Source organism: Anomaloglossus baeobatrachus, chromosome 1, assembly GCF_048569485.1.
Source record: "Anomaloglossus baeobatrachus isolate aAnoBae1 chromosome 1, aAnoBae1.hap1, whole genome shotgun sequence".
In the NCBI taxonomy this organism is placed as follows: domain Eukaryota; kingdom Metazoa; phylum Chordata; class Amphibia; order Anura; family Aromobatidae; genus Anomaloglossus; species Anomaloglossus baeobatrachus.
In genome coordinates, this window is record NC_134353.1 from 606664518 (window position 1) to 606679474 (window position 14957).

General features: G+C 52.1%; 1 protein-coding gene across 5 annotated transcripts in view; it reads right to left on the reverse strand.

Annotated features, from left to right (window-relative positions):
- The window catches only part of KIF27 (kinesin family member 27), a 202743-nt gene that overhangs the window by 174268 nt on the left and 13518 nt on the right, over positions 1–14957 (reverse strand). The window contains exons 1-2 of one of the 5 annotated variants that reach the window (XM_075318335.1): positions 12538–12701; positions 10706–10981 (exon numbers count right to left, since the gene is read on the reverse strand). The exons of 1 other annotated variant lie outside the window; for it this stretch is intronic. The gene's annotated coding sequence lies outside the window, so the exon portion shown is untranslated. Of the gene's footprint in view, positions 1–10705; positions 10982–12537; positions 12703–14957 lie in introns of those variants that run through there. 3 more of the 5 variants (XM_075318353.1, XM_075318327.1, XM_075318363.1) reach the window with 3 other exon arrangements.

The following is a 14957-nucleotide window of genomic DNA, read 5'->3' on the forward strand; positions in this document are numbered from 1 at the left end:
GCCCAAGCGCTGTTGGATGCCTGGATCACCCCCAGCTTCAGCATCTCGTCAATCTCCTGGCGCATGTGTTGCTGCACCTCCAGGGAGACCCGATATGCTGAACGCCGGATCGGGGGATGATCCCCAGTGTCCACGTGATGGACAGCCAAGTCAGTCCTTCCGGGCTGGTTGGTAAACAACCCCCGGAAGGGGTGTAGGGTGGCCCACAGCTGGGACCGTTGGTCCTCCAAGAGCTGGTGGCCAACCTCCACATCCTCAATGGATCCGCCTGCCCTAACCTGGGCTAGCATATCCAAGAGGGTTTCCGCTTCTCCCTCCTCGGGCAGGTTGCACACGGGGAGCGCACATGCCTCCCGCTCATGATGTGCCTTCATCATGTTCACATGGAAGGGCTTCCGCCTTCCACGGGCAGGGTCCAGGGTGACCAGGTACGTCACAGGGTTGAGCTGCTGGTACACGAGGTATGGGCCTTCCCAGGCTGCCTGAAGCTTGTCCTGTGGTACGGGGACCAGTACCCACACCTTTTGACCCACTTGGTAGGTCCTCTCACAAGCGTTCTGGTCGTACCAACGCTTCTGATCGGCCTGGGCTTGAGCCATATTGTCGTGTACCAGTTGCGTCAAGGCCTGCATTTTGTCCCGGAAGCGCATGACATACTCGATAACCGACACTCCAGGGGTGGCCAAATCCCCTTCCCAAGCCTCTTTCACCAGAGCCAGGGGGCCCCGCACACGTCGCCCGTACAGGAGCTCAAACGGTGAGAATCCTGTTGAGGCCTGTGGAACCTCCCGGTAAGCAAATAACAGGTGTGGGAGATACCGCTCCCAGTCACGCCCATGGGAGTCGACCAACATCTTAAGCATCTGCTTTAAGGTGCCATTAAACCGCTCGCACAGGCCATTAGTCTGTGGATGGTACGGGCTGGCCACCAGATGTCGCACCTGGACTTGCTTACAGAGGGCCTCCATCAGCTGGGACATGAATTGGGTCCCCCGGTCAGTGAGCATTTCCTGGGGAAAACCCACTCGGGAGAAAATCTCCAGCAATGCGGTGGCCACCTTGTCAGCCCGAATGGACGACAAGGCCACTGCTTCTGGGTACCGGGTGGCATAGTCCACTACCGTCAGTATGAAGCGTTTCCCGGAGCTGCTGGGGATGGCCAGCGGGCCGACCAGATCCACAGCCACCCTCCTGAAAGGCTCATCGATGATTGGCAGAGATACTAGTGGGGCTTTGGGGCGTGGCCCCGCCTTCCCCACTCTCTGACAGGTTTCACACGAACGGCAGTAGGCAGCCACATCGGCCCCCATTTTTGGCCAGTAGAAATGCTGGTTTAACCTGGCCTTGGTCTTAGCGATCCCTAGGTGTCCGGCCATCGGAATCTCATGTGCGATCCGCAACAACTCCGTCCGGAACGGATAGGGTACCACCAACTGTCGGTCCCTGGGCCACGCCTCCGGTGAACCCTGCTGGACCGTGGCCCGGTACAGCCGTCCTTGGTCCCAGACCACTCGCTCCGGGTCCGAGTCCGAGGGAGGCTGTGCCGCCTGCTCCTTAAGAGCTTTCAGGCTGTCGTCAGCTTCTAACGCTGCCTGAAACCCCTGACTAGATGTGGCCAGAATCGACGAGACTGTCACATCTTCGGTCAGTACCCCGGGACCTGTGTCCTGGCCTCCACCTGACTCGGCTGCCACTTGGTCAGAAGGGGAAGAGCTATCGGACCTCCGGGAGGCCCCTTGGCTTCCAGCACTCCCACTGCGGGTGACAGCGGCCACAGCCGCTGCGACCGTGGGTCGTGCCTGCTCCTCCTCCGTTCCTGACCAAGTCGCCGGTTCAGGCAGACCTACCTGGCTTCCTGACACCCCGGTTGTGGGGGAACCATGCACCGAGATCTTACCTGGGAGCACTTCCTCTCCTGGACCGGCCCCAATCTCACCTGCCTGTTCCCCTCCTGCAGCAACAGAACCCCGCTGTGAAATCTCTGGGGACCCCACATTTGCTGTGGTAGCCCCCACCCCACACACTGGTCCTCCCCCTGCAGCACCCTGCTCTCTGCTTATCCCTGCAGAGGGCAACAGATCCCAGCTCACAGGCTGGTTACTTGTAGAGGCATTGTCACACCTTTCTCTGACCCCCCTCCCCTGTCACAGCTGCAGCTGAGTGTGTGTCTATGGTGTCTATGCAAGCAGAAATATCAGAGTTCACTCCCTCCTCCCTTACATCATTCATAGATAACACATTAACATTGTCCGGAGGCATGTCAGTACGGGCTGAAGGTTCAGCCCTTGGTTGGGGCCCAAACTGGGAGGTTATCTGCCCCAAATCTGTCCCAAGTAGCACGTTTGCAGGGATCCGATCAGTTACCCCCACCTCCCTCACCCCTCGCCCTGCGCCCCAGTCCACATAAATGTCAGCAACAGGCAGCGCCGGGTCAATGCCTCCAATCCCGGAGACAGCGAGGGTTTTTCCAGGGATCAAGTCTTGGGGGGACACCATCTCAGGCCGCACCAGAGTCACCTCCGAGGCGCTGTCTCGCAGTCCTATGGTCACAGACCGGCCGACGGTGACAGGTTGGAAGCTGTCCAGGGACCTACCACCACCCCCACCCACACAATACACCTTGGGCGGCCCTTGGGACGGGGACGGAGCCGGGGCCTTGGGACGCTGAGGGCACATGGCCTTGAAGTGTCCAGGTAGGTTGCACTGGTGGCACCGTCTTGGTTCCGCCACGGGCCTGGAGAGGGGAGTTGAGGGGGACACCCCTTGCAGTCTAGGGGCAGGTGGGGCAGTCGCAGAATTCATCTTACCCCCTCTCCAGGTGCTGCTGGTGGCCGCTCTCCTGGCCTCAGGGGCCCGGTTGTTGGTGTAGTCATCGGCAAGGGCAGCTGTAGCCGTGGACCCCTTTGGCTTCTGGTCTCGGATGAACTGGCGGAGATCCTCAGGGCAGTTCCACAAGAGTTGCTCCGTGATGAACAAGTCCAGGATCTCCGGTCCGGTGGAAAGCTGCAGGCCTTGGGTCCAGTGGTCGGCAGCTCGGGCAAGTGCCCGCCGGTGGTCAGCCCAGGAGTCCTTTGGTCCCTTCTGTAGGCTCCGGAACTTCTTGCGGTAGGACTCTGGAGTGAGGTTGTACTGTTGGATCAGGGCCCGCTTGATGGTGTCGTAGCCCTGATCTGCCTCAGCAGGCAAGTCCCCAAGGATATCCAGGGCCTTACCCCTTAAACGGGGGGTCAGGTATTTGGCCCACTGGTCCTTGTCCAGATGGTGCTGCAAGCAAGTCCGTTCAAAAGCAGTCAAGAAAGAGTCCAAGTCTGCATCCTTCTCCAGCACTGGGAAGTCCTCAACACGGACCTTTGGAAGTTTGGTGTCTCGAAGGTCACATGTGGCTGATGAGGGCCGGAGCTGAGCTAGCTGCAGCTGGTAGTCACGCTCTGCCTGGCGCTCTTCACGCGCTGCCTGCCGCTCCGCAGCCTCAGCCTCACGCGCTGCTTGCCGCTCTGCCCTGCGCTCTGCCAGGAGTCCCTTGTAGCCCTCCTGGTCTCCAGCCTGGAGAAGGGCCATAGCCATTTGAAGAAGGCTATCCGAGCCTCCCAGGCTCGGTGGAATGGCACGTGGTGATCTGCGGCCCGCTGCGGAGCCTGGTGATTCACTGTCCCTTGCAGAGCGGAGGGCTGGCATCTGGCTCGTTGAGGACCCTTGGGTGAGCTGCTCCTCATCTTGTCCATAATTGCCAGCTTGTGCGCTGTCCTCTGCAGAACGGTTTTCTGGCGTCGAGCTCCTGGAGGACTCGTGGGCAACCTCCTCATTGCTGTCCACAGCACCGTCCTCCCTCTCTTCGGCTCCTGCCTTAGCATTGGCCAGTTGCATAGCTCTGCTCCTGGTGCCATCAGCCATTCTTGCAGACTTTTGGTCACTGACACAGAACTGACACCTGATGCCTCCACACACCTTACAGTATCTGCACTCTAACACTCTAGTGTTGAGCTAGTCTGAAGACCCCAGCAGCCACAGCTGCTGCAGGCAGTCTTTAGTGTCTGGGAGTATGGGTCTCACACTCACACACACTATTATCTCGATCCCACCGCTATGCCACCAATATGTCACAAACCACCGGGGGGGTCACTCAGAAATCCCCCGCGCTGGCTACCAGTACGTCACAATCGGGGGGTAACAAGTGGGGGTCACCCCTCCTTTATACCTCCCGACCGACAGACAGAGCACGTGACGCGCTCTCTAGCGCCCCTCTTATAGTCAGGCCAATTATGGAATTGCCCGACAATAAGCAAGGAGGCCGCTATACTACTTATGCCGATTATTGAAGGGTCCCCGGTGAGAGTAAGGTATATATTCCCCCGACCTCCGCGGGCGGAATATATAAAATCTCCCCGAATCTCACTGGCCTCCCCACAATAATCCTTGGCACAATTCGCTGCCACCAACCGATTTACGGTAACTATTAGCCGAACACACAGACGTGGGATTCAAGATCGAGATAACAGAACAGCCCAAGATTAATTATATAATTTAATCAGCCTAAAGCACACTAGAACTACAATATATACAATAGGGAATCTACAGAATATACATATGTCAGAGTACAGTTACAATCAAAGCATGGGTTACAAACAGGCATACACAGTTCCAGCAGTTACCTTGTTGCGTCTGGCCACAGGGGGGCGCTGTAGACCAGGTTTCCAGGAACTCCCTCACAGGTCTTTCCCAACCAGGCCCCCGAGCAGAAGAACACTGGAAAATGGCCGAAGTAGGGTTATCAACCTGGGCAGATCCAGGTCCCCTCCTACCTTAGTGACCTCACAGGGAAGCACTGCCACTCCCCCTGCATGGATCAGAATTATCCAGCAAAGGGGATATTGGCCATAACTTTGCCTGGGAGCGTCGTAGGCAGACGCCAATGCTCTCATTGTGACAGTTATGAATTTAGCTACAGAACGAGGGGACTCATGACCTGTCTGCCAGTTCCCCATTGGCTGATATCACGCCTGGGGCATTTCCCAATGTCCTGCTCCCATAAAAAGGGGGTGCCGGCATCGTCCACATGCGGAGACACCATTTTTATGGTTGCCATATTTATCGGAAATATGGCTTGCGAGATATGAACCATTTTTTACTGGAGTCGTTCTGTCTGGCTATTTCCATAGCCTTGCTAACTAGCTAGCAGCCCCCACTACAGGGTCACGGCAGGGAGTCATCCTGTGTCCATTGTCCCTAAGCCACCTAATTTCCATATCACAGGACATGGCCATGGGATTTGTTGCTAAACCAGTTGTGTGAAGGAAAGGGGGGGTGACACCAGGAGAGGGCTTCCTGACATACTTGAATATCATGATTTATCGTCATATCTCCGGATTTACCTCACAGGTGTCATTTATAACTTCTATATGGGGACACCAACATGGTGGGGTGATTCTTACCACAATTCTACAGAAAAGATACTATGTGGGGACGTGACGGCTATTTTCCAGGTGGGAAGAATACAAACTATGGAGAATGTTATGCTGGAGATGGATTTTCCCTGGGAAATATAAGCTTCTTATGGCTTTAAGGCAGCCCATGATTGCTCACTGAGGGGTGCTGCAGGCACGCATTATTCTCAAATTGTATATCTATAGGTTTTCTTATAGGATGGCACAGTGGCTCAGTGGTTGGCACTGTATAGTGGGCAGCATAGTGGCTCAGTGGTTGGCATTGTATAGTGGGCAGCACAGTGGCTCAGTGGTTGGCATTGTATAGTGGGCAGCACAGTGGCTCAGTGGTTGGCATTGTATAGTGGGCAGCACAGTGGCTCAGTGGTTGGCATTGTATAGTGGGCAGCACGGTTGCTCAGTGGTTGTCACTGTATAGTGGGCAGCACAGTGGCTCAGTGGTTGGCACTGTATAGTGGGCAGCACCAGGGCCGGATTAAGGTTGGTGGGGGCCCCTGGGCAGAAAATCTGGTGGGGGCCCCATAAACGTTAACATTTTTAGCCATAACAGTAGAGCGCGAACTGTAGCATTTAGATATAAAATTTAATGAACATTTATCTTCTCCTGTTCTGCCACATTCAGATTTACAGTACTACAATACAGACACAGTCCAGGATCACTCACAGCAGTCACTTATACACACACAGTACAATACAGATACAGTCCAGGATAACTCACAGCTGTCACCCATACACACAGTACAATACAGATACAGTCCAGGATCACTCACAGCCGTCACTTATACACAGTATAATACAGAAACAGTCCAGGATAACTCACAGCCGCCACTTATACACAGTACAATACATATACAGTCCAGGATCACTCACAGCCGTCACTTATACACACAGTACAATACAGATACAGTCCAGGATAACTCACAGCTGTCACCCATACACACAGTACAATACAGATACAGTCCAGGATAACTCACAGCTGTCACCCATACACACAGTACAATACAGATACAGTCCAGGATAACTCACAGCTGTCACCCATACACACAGTACAATACAGATACAGTCCAGGATCACTCACAGCTGTCACCCATACACACAGTACAATACAGATACAGTCCAGGATCACTCACAGCCGTCACTTATACACACAGTACAATACAGATACAGTCCAGGATCACTCACAGCCGTCACTTATACACAGTATAATACAGAAACAGTCCAGGATCACTCACAGCCATCACTTATACACAGAAAGTAGAGTTGCTCACATATTTTTTTATTCATCCCAATGTTAAGGCAGCCAGGGCCGGCTCCAGGTTTTTGTGGTCCCCGGTTGAGTCTTAGTGGGCCCCATCCACACGCAGACACGCACATACACATACAGGCATACGTACATATACATATTTGAAGACAAATTCACAAAAATACATTTAAACAGACAAATATATGCACAGTCATATACACTGACACACATGCAGACACAGACGCATTACAGGTGTTAATATGGAGAAGTCACAAGCAGCATCACTCACCTCCCCCGCTTGTTTCCGTCCAGCTCCTCCAGGACATGTGGCTGTGTTGCATGATGGCCATCACTAACATGACTGCACACCATGCACACTGACACAGCACTGCTGTATATACATCACAGGAGGGGCTAGGGCCTACAATATATACATTACAGGAGGGGCAGGGGGCATAGACATTACTGGGGGGGCATAGATGTTGCTGGAGTGGCAAACAGCTCTGGTGGCGTACACATTACTGGGATGGGTGGCTTAGCGCTCTGGGGTGCCGCACTGACTGCTCTGATTCATATATACACACACAGCTCTGCTTCACACACACACACACAGCTCTGCTACACACACACACACAGCTCTGCTACACACACAGCTCTGCTACACACACACACACACAGCTGCTTCACACACAGCTCTGCTTCACACACACAGCTCTGCTTCTCACACACACAGCTCTGCTTCTCACACACACAGCTCTGCTTCTCACACACACAGCTCTGCTTCACACACACACAGCTCTGCTTCACACACACACACAGCTCTGCTTCACACACACACAGCTCTGCTTCACACACACAGCTCTGCTTCACACACACAGCTCTGCTTCACACACACAGCTCTGCTTCACACACACAGCTCTGCTTCACACCACACATCTTTCTTCAGCTCTGCTTCACACACACACACAGCTCTGCTTCACACACAGCTCTGCTTCACACACAGCTCTGCTTCACACACAGCTCTGCTTCTCACACAGCTCTGCTTCTCACACAGCTCTGCTTCACACACAGCTCTGCTTCACACACCACACATTTTTCTTCAGCTCTGCCCTTACCTGCTCTGATGCCATCCTCCTGCTGCTCCGGTATAGGCCGCCGTCCTCCTGCTGCTGTTCCGGTGCCGCGGCCATCCTCCTGCTCCGGTGAGTCTCCTCTCCTGGCCGCGGCGCCGGTCTTCTCATCCGCGGCCTGGGCGGCGTCCTGCTGTGACGGCCGCGGCATTGGACTCCGCAGCAGAGCAGGGAGCAGGCATACCTCTGACCCCGGAAGTACAAACTACTTCCGGGGTCAATCAGCGTCCTGCGCCCGCAGTTTGTTTTTGCGTCTTAGAGACGCAGATACAAATAAATGTAGGTGTGCACAACCCACCCACCCCCCCCCCCCCCCCCGAAAACACAGCTGATGTATTAGACTGTCTTTACGGAGGGGGAGAGGGTGTGAAGAAAAAAAAAAAATTGCTGACGGGTGGCAAGTATGGCCCTGGTGGTGGGGGCCCCCTTGGAAGCTCTTATGGTGGGGGCCCCGGGGCTGAAGCCCCGCATGCCCCGCCTATAATCCGGCCCTGGGCAGCACAGTGGCTCAGTGGTTGGCACTGTATAGTGGGCAGCACAGTGGCTCAGTGGTTCACACTGTATAGTGGGCAGCACAATGGCTCAGTGGTTAATATACTGCAGTCTTGCAGCGCTGGGTTCAAATCCCAAAAAGGACAACATCTGCAAGGAGTCATGTTTGCGTAGGCTACCTCCGGGGTCTCCGGTTTCCTCCCACACTCCAAAGATATACAAATATGGACTTTAGATTGTGAGCCCCAATGGGGACAGTGATGATGATGTTTGTCCCCGCTATATAAGTGAATAAATATTAATAATTATTATTATATTTTTCTGCTTGTTGCCATAAAAGCACATATGAAAAGGCAAAACAGCAGGGTAAAGCATGGAGGAACAGTATTCAGAGGCTATGATGAGATAGTAAGTGGTGTGGACATGGCTCTGTGTGGGGGCAGTATTTGTGGACTAAAGGATGTTTTATCATCAGGGAAAGACCTTTCACAAAGAATTCATGTGTCCACCTTTATCACAGGTACTAATTACTCCGAGGTACAGACCTATGTATGTGTACATTACAGGGCACATCAAAAACACAGGCTATGGTGCAAACCACAAAAACATCTATGCCCGTTTTTGATAGGAAGCAATTTTGATCTCGCTGGAGGAACACTGCAGTAAAAACGATGACAGAATTGACATGCTGTGCTTTATAAAAAATGCAGCAGGAGTAAGAAAACACAAGGGAAAAATAAGCACTGTGCGGAGGAGGTTTTAGGAATCTCATTCATTTTGCTGTTACGGTAAAATGCTGCATCTTTTTTGCTAAAAAACAAACAAACAATAAGCCACATCAAAAACACTATGTATGATCAAGCCCTCTCAGGAATCCCAAATAGTCGGAAGGGAGGTACACAACTGTGCAAAGTCTGAACAACAAATGGAAAGTAGAAGACTGGAATAGCCAAAAAGAATCAGCCGAGGCTCACAGCTGCCACTGTCTGAGGTAACTCATTATTACCCTGCCTGAGGTAACCCATCTCCCTCACTGTCAGAGGTAACCCACTTCCCTGCCTGAGGTAACCCATTATTACCCTGCCTGGGGTCACCCCATTATTACCCTGCCTGAGGTAACCCATCTCCCTCACTGTCAGAGGTAACCCACTTCCCTGCCTGAGGTAACCCATTATTACCCTGCCTGGGGTCACCCCATTATTACCCTGCCTGAGGTAACCCATCTCCCTCACTGTCAGAGGTAACCCACTTCCCTGCCTGAGGTAACCCATTATTACCCTGCCTGGGGTCACCCCATTATTACCCTGCCTGAGGTAACCCATCTCTCTCACTGTCAGAGGTAACCCACTTCCCTGCCTGAGGTAAACAATTTCCCTGTCAGCGGTAACCCTCTTATTACCATGCCTGAGGTAAATCATTATTACCCTGCCTGAGATAACCCCGTTATTACCCTGCCTGAGGTAAATCATTATTACCCTGCCTGGGGTAACCCCGTTATTACCCTGACGGGGGGTAACCCCGTTATTACCTTGCCTGAGGTAACCCATCTCCCTCATTGTCAGAGGTAACCCATTTTCCTGCCTGAGGTAACACCTTACCCTGCCTAAGGTAAATCGTTATTACCTTGCCTGGGGTAACCCCGTTATTACCCTGCCGGGGAGTAACCCCGTTATTACCTTGCCTGAGGTAACCCATCTCCCTCATTGTCATAGGTAACCCATTTCCCTGCCTGAGGTAACACCTTACCCTGCCTGAGGTAAACATTATTATCCTGCCTGCGGTAACCACGTTATTACCCTGCCGGGGGGGTAACCCCGTTATTACCCTGCCGGGGGGTAGACCCGTTATTACCCTGCCGGGGGAGGGGGTAACCCCGATATTACCCTGTCGGGGGAGGTAACCCCGTTATTACCCTGTTGGAGGGTAACCCCATTATTACCCTACCGGTGGGTAACCCCGTTATTACACTGTTGGAGGGTAACCCATTTCCTTGCCCGAGGTAACACATTTCCCTGCCTGAGGTAGCATTTCTGCTGGTCACAAGTCCTCTGAGCTCATTGTAAAGTAAGTCAGTGATGTAGGAGCTCCGGCGACCGCTGAGCTTATGTCACAGACTATATTTATGATGAGCTCAAAGGGCTGGAGACCGGCAGAATCACTCACTCCTGTGCTACCTCAGGCAGGGTAATGTGTACCTCAGAAAGCAGCAGCTGCGAGCCCCTGTTTCGTCTCTATACTCACTTATGATAAGTGACTTATGCCCTCCTCACCCCCAATACCATTTGTGCCAACCATGAACTGGAGCAGCTCCTTACGGTCAGACACGGCCATTACACAGGACACAGCAGGGACACATATATAAGATTATCTCCGCACAGGATCATTTTTTTTTTACATACCCAATTGTGGAAATTATTATTATTCCGTGATCTATTGATTAAAATGAACTTTGTGAGACAGCCCCTTTTTAAGGGTCCCATACAAATTAGACAAATGTCCTTTTAGGGATTCTCTGATCGATGCTATGGAAAGTCTATTGCCACTTGTTTGGTTTTGCCACATGTAAGGGGCTCACACAAACAATTATTGGTTTCCCCTTGTCTTCACTGTTTGCTGCACATTTTTGAGTACACAAGGGGGGAGGGGTGCTGCCAATCAACAATGAGTTTTAGGCCCTGGAAAAAAAAAAAAAAAGATGCAGTCAGCCGTCAGACAAGAGTTTTGACGGGTTCCAATGATTACTCGATGTCTAGATACTAAGGGATCAGCATACTATCATGCATGTCATGTGAATAGGTATGAGCAGCGAATGATCACAGACCCTCATCTATCCCTACAACAATGGTGTGCGGGAGCCTAGCCGTCCATGGGCCAATGATTGCCCGGTGTATAGATGCCCCGGGATCAGCAGACTACCATGTCTGATCACATCCTTTATGTCGTGTGAACAGGTGTGAGTGGAAAAATGCTCACCCTCCTGATCACAGACCCTCATCTATCCCTACAACAATGGTGTGCGGGAGCCTAGCCGTCCATGGGCCAATGATTGCCCGGTGTATATATGCCCCAGGATCAGCAGACTACCATGTCTGATCACATCCTTTATGTCGTGTGAACAGGTATGAGTGGAGAATGCTCACCCTCCTGATCACAGACCCTCATCTATCCCTACAACAATGGTGTGCGGGAGCCTAGCCGTCCATGGGCCAATGATTGCCCGGTGTATAGATGCCCCGGGATCAGCAGACTACCATGTCTGATCACATCCTTTATGTCGTGTGAACAGGTATGAGTGGAGAATGCTCACCCTCCTGATCACAGACCCTCATCTATCCCTACAACAATGGTGTGCGGGAGCCTAGCCGTCCATGGGCCAATGATTGCCCGGTGTATAGATGCCCCGGGATCAGCAGACTACCATGTCTGATCACATCCTTTATGTCGTGTGAACAGGTGTGAGTGGAAAAATGCTCACCCTCCTGATCACAGACCCTCATCTATCCCTACAACAATGGTGTGCGGGAGCCTAGCCGTCCATGGGCCAATGATTGCCCGGTGTATATATGCCCCAGGATCAGCAGACTACCATGTCTGATCACATCCTTTATGTCGTGTGAACAGGTATGAGTGGAGAATGCTCACCCTCCTGATCACAGACCCTCATCTATCCCTACAACAATGGTGTGCGGGAGCCTAGCCGTCCATGGGCCAATGATTGCCCGGTGTATAGATGCCCCGGGATCAGCAGACTACCATGTCTGATCACATCCTTTATGTCGTGTGAACAGGTGTGAGTGGAAAAATGCTCACCCTCCTGATCACAGACCCTCATCTATCCCTACAACAATGGGGTGCAGGAGCCTAGCCGTCCATGGGCCAATGATTGCCCGGTGTATAGATGCCCCGGGATCAGCAGAATACCATGTCTGATCACATCCTTTATATCGTGTGAACAGGTATGAGAGGAGAATGCTCACCCTCCTGATCACAGACCCTCACAACAATGGGGCGAGGGCTCGTGGAACTTATTCAGTGGCTGATCGGGGCACACATGCTCACCAATGCCTAACTGTGACATGTTTCCCTCCAGATGTCTGGGCTATTCTGTAGTTGGAGCCTGTACCGTGCCACACACATGTGAGACATATCTGCCATGAGGACACCTCTCTAGGGACATAAGAGGAGTGATAGTGCTGTGTGTGAACACCCAGCTATAACGGGCGGCACTCACCGCTCAGGGCTCAGTCTGGATGGAGATCACCGCTGTTTTCCTCCTGCCATGATGTGAAATCCTGTTCTGTTTTCACTCGTTGTCGTGGAAACGGAGAAGAACGTTAGGAACCTCCCGCTCCACCGCCTGTCTACGGAAGTGTCGTGTGGTCAAAAGTTACAAAAAGCGAAGTCCCAGCACACAGCGCTCCTAGCGGTCAGTGCGAGGTTTTGCCGATTAGTGATCACAATTAGGAACGTGAGCTGCATGACGTACACGGGTGACGATTTGTACGTGGGAGGGGTGATACAATTACCACATGTCCTGCTGAAACGATGGAGATTGTAATGTGCGATCACAGGAGATCGTGTACAAGGTCATCTGCAAATCTCACTATAGGAGTTTTCTATAAGGGTACGCTCACACGAGCGTGGAAATCGGACGAGAGCAAGAGAGCACTCGGACCAATGTTATTCTATGAGTGCGAGCTGTTGGTCAGCTTTTCTCGCATCCAGATTCTGGATGCGAGAAAAGCGGCAGCATGCTGCGTATTCATACGTAAAACATCTCTGACTCGCCAATACAAGTCTATGGGTGCGAGAAAAAAACGGACGTCACACGGACGGCACACGGACTATCCTAGTGACATCCGTTTTTATGAATGTAGCATAGAACACTGTAAATGTTCATGTTATTGACTGTAAATGACTAATAGCTGCTGAGAAAAAAACGGATTGCACACGGACAGCACACTGAGAGCACACTGATGACAAGTGAGAAAAATTCGTCCGACTCTCGCAAACAAGAATGGGACCGTTTTTTAATACGTTCGTGTGAGTCCAGCCTTCAGGGCGGCTTCTCACTTGCAAGTTTCTCGCAGTAGAGCAATGCGAGAAAAACTCGCATTAGAATCGGACACATGTTAGTGAATGATTCAGCTCGCATTTGCGATTTTTTTTCTCAGTCCAATTCGGACTGAGAAAAAAATCGCAGCATGCTGCTTTTTTGCGAGTTTCTACTGCGAATCTCTCCAATGCAAGTCTATGGGAGCGTGTAAATAATCGGATGTCACAGGACGGCACTCACACCATCCTAGTGACATCCGATTTTCTAAATACATTTCTCGCATGTTTCCTAAAACACTGGAAACGAGTGATGTCTCACAATGTCTGTCATTGTGTCAGTCAGTCTCTCCCTCTCGGTCTCTATTCTCTCTCTGTCGATCGGTCTGTCGGACGGTCACTATCTCTGTCCCTCTCTCTCTGACCATGTCGGTCTATCCCTCTCCCCCCCTCTCTCATACTCACCGATTCCCAATCACCAGCGCGGTGCTGCACGGCATTCACACTGCTCCGGCGGCTTCTCCTCTTTTGAAAAAGCCGGCCGCTCATTATTCAATCTCGTATTCCCTGCTTTCCCCGCCCACGGGCACCTATGATTGGTTGCAGTCAGACACGCCCCCACGCTGAGTGACAGCTGTCTCACTGCACCCAATCACAGCAGCCGGTGGGCGTGTCTGTGCTGTGCAGTAAAATAAATAAATAAATAATTTAAAAAAATGGCGTGCGGTCCCCCCCAATTTTAATACCAGCCAGATAAAGCCATACGGCTGAAGGCTGGTATTCTCAGGATGGGGAGCTCCACGTTAAGGGGAGCCCCCCAGCCTAACAATATCAGCCAGCAGCCGCCCAGAATGGCCGCTTCTATTAGATGCGGCTGTTCTGGGACTGTACCCGGCTCTTCCCGATTTGCCCTGGTGCGTTGGCAATCGGGGTAATAAGGAGTTAATGGCAGCCCATAGCTGCCACTAAATCCTAGATTAATCATTGCAGGCGTCTATGAGACACCCCCAATGATTAACCTGTAAATTAAAGTTAATAAACACACACAGTAAAAAAAAATCCTTTATTTGAAATAATAAACAATAACAAAGACCCTCGTTCACCACTTTATTAAGTACGCAAAAAACACATCCTTGTCCGACGTAATCCACGGAGGTCCCGCGTCGCTTCCAGCTCTGCTACATGAAGGTGACAGGAGCTGCAGAAGACACCGCCGCTCCTGACAGCTCCATGCAGCAACTGAGGTGAGTCGCGCGATCAGCTGAGCTGTCACTGAGGTTACTCGCGGCCACCGCTGGATCCTCCAACAGTGACAGCAAGTCACTCGAGTGACAGCAATGAAGTCACAGGTGAGTTGTGGTCACGTGGGGAGGATCTAATAGCGCTGCTCACTTCAGTCACTCAGGGGATTAGCAATCACCGGTGAGTCCTTCATGGGTGACCGCTAATCAGGACGCGACACAGACAGAGCCGCAGCATGACAATGAAGTCGAGTTCATTCTGATCGTGCGACTCTGTCTGTGTCTGATGTGATCTGCCATTCAGCTCTGCTACATGGCTGTCTGTGTCTGCTGTCAGCGGCCATGTAGCAGAGCTGAA